General features: G+C 36.7%; 1 pseudogene; it reads right to left on the bottom strand.

Annotated features, from left to right (window-relative positions):
- Positions 1-977: 977 nt before the first annotated feature.
- On the bottom strand, positions 978-5,198 carry LOC134261463 (uncharacterized; annotated as a pseudogene).
- Between the last annotated feature and the right edge of the window lie 9 nt (positions 5,199-5,207).

Below are 5,207 nucleotides of genomic sequence, written 5' to 3'. Positions count from 1 at the left end.
TCGTAAGGAGTTGAAATAATACAATGGAAGGTTGACATAATGCAATAGTAGTGTGGGTTAATGTCATAAATAGTTGACATAATGTAATGGAAGGCTGACATAATGCAATAGTAGTGTGGGTTAATGTCATAAAGAGTTGATATAATGTAAAGGAAGGTTGACACGATGCAATAGTAGTGTGGGTTAATGTCATAAAGAGCTGACATAATATAATGGAAGGTTGACATAATGCAATAGTAGTGTGGGTTAATGTCATAAAGAGCTGACATAATATAATGGAAGGTTGACATAATGCAATAGTAGTGTGGGTTAATATCATAAAGAGTTGACATAATGTAATGGAAGGTTGACACAATGCAATAGTAGTGTGAGTAAATGTCATAAAGTGTTGACATAATGTAGTGGAAGGTTGACGCAATGCAATGTTGTGTTCTGCTATAAGGCAGTGACGGCGTTCCATAGCTTTTGAAATCATTTGCATGTACATGTGTGTTTAATTCCATGTATTTCTTAACTGTAGGAAACCTATCATTTAATTTAAAATAAATTTAATATCGAGAATTTCAAAAATGCTGAGTATAATATATGCCTTGCAGGATTTTTGAAAATATTAACACAAATTTTCTCTCAGTATCGTATTCTTTTTATCCCTTTGAAAAATGATACCACGAGAATAATTGTAATTATAGTACATTCAGATTATTTGAACTTTTGTTTATGATAGTTATCAAATTCACATGCGTCAAAAGGGTCTTATGTTTATAAATACATTGTGTGATGTGTCTTCATTTCATTGTTCTATTATTTCCGAACGATCCATTTGCAATATGCATTAACAAAATGTACAATGTTTAGTCTCTCCGTGTTTCTTAAAAGCAATTATGCAAAACTAGTATCAACTTGCTTTGATTTTGTTGAACATAAAACCTGAAGGCGTCTTTATTTAGGGGAGTAATTGTTGAAAAAAGAACGCAATATAAACAAGAAAGTGAATTTTAATGTGTGTATTCAATATATATAAAATGTCCTTGAGTCATGTATACTGATGAGTAATAGTCATAAATTAATTCAACCTTTAAATTCAGTGCAAATACAAACAATCTAACCAGCCACGTATCATTTCTTTTATATTAATACACGTATTATTTGACAGATCATAGAATTTTAAATCACAGAATTCGGGCTTACAGAATCACAACAAGGTCTGTAAGTGAGAGAATGGTATCCAAAAGCTTTTGGGCCCACAAATTTAAGTGCTTCTTCTGTCCTCAACTTCTCACGAGCTGGCAAAACCAGTACAGTTACACGAAGTCCATAGCGTACCGCCTCTGTTGGTATGGGCTCCCCGGTGTCTGTGTCAACAATGGTGATTAAGTCAGGGACAGTCGCTACCACTTCTTCCTTTCCAGTTGACGTTGAGATGGCGACCAGATTTTCGTTCTGAAATTCCACTTTCAGGATAATGTCGCTGTTAACTGATGTTATGGTGACATGTCCAACATTAAATCCGCCGGTTGTCTCTCTCTTTACGCCAACTATTTTACCACAAATTAATACATTTCCTCCGGTCACTCCCAGAACTGCGTCTGTTGTAGATTGCTTCTTATTTCTGGCATTAATTACTGCCCTTCCGATTTTCCAAGCAAGACTAGTTGTAAACAGGACAGTTTTCTCCAATACATCATCTTTTTGCAAGCTTGATATTACAACTCCTGCCATGCAACCCATTTCAACAACTACTTTTCGGAAATGATTTTCCAAATCTTTAGCAGTATTAGCTTTTAAAACTACAGCTCTTCTCCCTTTTGCATCTGCCAATGTTGACGGATATGGTAGCATTCCATATATCAGGGGAGTAAACATTTGGAGCTCTGGAAAAGCTCTCCCCATACCATCACAATCTAAAACAGGAAGATTCATTTCCGCAGCAACAGTAAACGGTTCCACAGAATTCATGCCTCCTATTTCTGCACTCATCATACCAATAATCTTCTTATGGCCCATATACTTTGAGAGAGTTTCATTCTTTTCGTTGGACTTAAAATCATCAATGTAGGTTATGTGTTCTTCTTTTACAACATCAATGCCCCCTGGGAGTTCTCCATTACAATATCCATGAGAATACAAATCTGCCATACAATTTAATGCATACTGGCTTTCTCTGCCAAAAAGCTTTTCCTCTGAAATAAGTGGTGCTCCCATACATGCTACAATTACAACCAGATCATTCTTATCATCAGCTTTTTCCATGATCTTCAGTGGATTGACTATTTTGATTTGTTTTCCTTCCCTGAGGGAATTCAGAGCCCTTAGTTTTCCTATGTATGGCGAGCCACCACCGCCAGATCCCAGAATTCCTGCTCCAATAGTTATGCATTCCACATCAAACTCAGTCAAAATCCATTCCCCAGCTGTATTAACAAATGGAGTCTCTGCATCTCTGATTTTGTTTTCATCCTTCCTTGTACTAGAGTGCGGTTCTTTATTGCCTTGAGGATATTCCTCCTTGCTAGTTGACATGATACTTTGCTCAAGTTTCCTTTGAACAAGACTTGCTGGACGACTCTTCAAATCTATATTACCAATAGTTTTCACAAAAAATTTAGAAGCATTTCCGGGAAGATAAGATAATGGAATATCTCCTTCCTGTAACACAAATATGGATTTTTCCTCGGCTCCATTTTCTATAGCTTTGGCAATGGCAAGCTTACGAGCTTCAGCTAATAAGTTCTTGTGTGCTTCTTCATAAAACCTTTTCCTTATATCCATTTCCACACGTTCCTTTTCTTCTCCCACCATGTTGTCCTTTAATGCTTCTATCATCATTCTTTCTTTTTCCACTTTGTTTACGTGATCATCTAAATTCTTGACATATTCCACCTTTCCAGCAACTTGAGAAAGAGCTGCACCGACAGCGTTTGCAACCTCAGAATTTTCAGGAACTATGATTTCACTAACACCTGTCATCTTCTGTTTTTTATCTACGAGTATGTGACCACCCCCTACAAGAACCACTGGAAAATCATCGGGTGTGACTTTTGTTTCATCGATACAATCTTCTAGTTTTCTCTTTATCGCTTCGACCGATTTTTCAATGAATTCCTTTTGTAGATGTTTGACATTTCCGGGTCTTCCTACCATTGAAATATTTGCTGCAACCGAGATGTCTGTTGCAGTTATCCTCTTGTCACCAATGTCATCCTGATTCGCAAAAACTAAACTCTCCTCTAATATTCTATACCCAGCACTCTCTGGTCCCACTACAACGTCTTCGCCTTCTTGTCGCACGTAAGATCCACCTCCCAGACCTATGCTTCTAACATCTGGCATGTGAAAGTTAGTTCTTATTCCTCCAATTCTAATCTCGGATGATGAAAGTTTTGGAAAACCTTTCATTATGAGTCCTACGTCTGTGGTAGTTCCCCCAATGTCAACCACTATTGCATCTTCAAGCCCTGACAGAAAAGCCGCGCCTCTCATGCTGTTTGTGGGTCCACAGGAAAACGTGATGATAGGAAAGTCCATCGCCGTTGACTTTTCTATAATGGTACCATCATTTTCGGTAAGAAAAAAAAGGACATGATATCCCTATTTCTGATATTGCGATGTTAAACCTCTCTACAGTTTCTTTGCACAGAGGTTTTAAAGATTCGTTGAGTATTGCTGCATTTTCTCTCTGCAAAAGCCCAATTTGTCCAATGTGATGTGACATTCGTATCCTCCATTTGCTAAACAGACTCCTCCATGGATAATTTTTCTCAAATCTTCAGGGATGTCGGAAAAGGGTGGAATGTTGCGAGATGCCGGTCCGCAAAGACGAATGACACCCACTCTAACGAGGCCTTTTCTTTGTACGACTGCATTCACAAAGTGAGTGGTTCCAATGTTAATTTGTGTAATGGCTATCGGCGATACCTCCAAACCTTTATTGATGACAGAAATCACGGCATTCTTTACACCGGAAGTCACGTCATGAGTGGTTTGTGTTTTAAATGACGTCAACACTCTAAAGTGATTGGCATCAATGTCCAGGATGACTGCATCCGTGTTAGTTCCACCGACATCTACTCCAACAACAACACGTTTTGTATCCGTCGCCATCAGAAAAAGGAGAGTGGCTGAAAAAAAAATGAGAAACATTTTAGAACTCTTTTTTTTCTCCCACAATTTAATATAGCTTTAATTTAAAACGTCTTTAATCCGTAAGGGTTGACATCTTACTGAAAGACCCATATCTTTGTAGGAGAAATATTTCGATGACCTCAGTTTTACACCTGTAAATGTAGGTGTTTTATTCAAAACGGATATGGGGTAATTGATTCGTTTTAAAAGAATACATTCCGCTACATTTACATGTATTACTCTCAAGATCTGTCTAGCGTTTGTTTATGTGTGTGTTTGTTTCATAGATATTAGATCCACTTCATTTTTTTCCAGATCACCGGGTTTTAAATTGGCGCCCTAGTTTCAAATGACCTTTATCATTTTTGTTTACGCTGTTTAATCAACAAGTTCGAATATGCTAGCTACTATTTCATGTTTTAATGAATTCAACTATATAAGTCATATGTTCTATAAAAAAAATCAATTTTCTTCCATCTTTATATTAAACCTGTAGTAACATATTCTGGGCATTAAAAGCATTTTTTTTTATTCTGTAGTCGTGTTGTCCGCCATCGCTAGGTAAAACCTGTGTAGTACATAAATAGAAAATCTTTGTTGGATGCTCAAATGTATCTTTATCTTATTTAAATAATATTTGCGGCGAATAACTATAAGAGATAAATTAACCAATGCAAACATTATAGACAATGGGGATTAGGTTCAGGATTTTTAAAATTCCAATGCAACAAGACTCAGTTGAAATTTGCACAAAATAGTTTCCATACTTCCTACTGTAATGTTTTATCTGTGCTACGTCTCGAATTTTAAGTCGTTAACTTACACATTCCTGAAACTGATATAAAATTTTAATAAAAATAGAAAAATTTAATGAGACTTAATGAGTCAAACATCGCACCTCACGCAAAAATTTCTTTGCGAAATATGTCACTTTCCAGCGACGCTAACTTACCTCAGGCTCTGTGGTGAAATTATGTCCAATTCTCCATTTGTTACTTTCAGGATTGCATCCAATGTTGTTGTGATCTTAAATGCTACTTTAACTTGCTGTTTACCTACAGTTCTTGGTCTTTGGATCTAAACCT

This window comes from Saccostrea cucullata, unplaced genomic scaffold (genome assembly GCF_032062105.1).
Source record: "Saccostrea cucullata isolate Sc308-1 unplaced genomic scaffold, CSIRO_AGI_Scuc_v1 ctg12246, whole genome shotgun sequence".
Lineage (NCBI taxonomy): Eukaryota > Metazoa > Mollusca > Bivalvia > Ostreida > Ostreidae > Saccostrea > Saccostrea cuccullata.
This window is presented reverse-complemented; position numbering and strand designations above follow the sequence as displayed.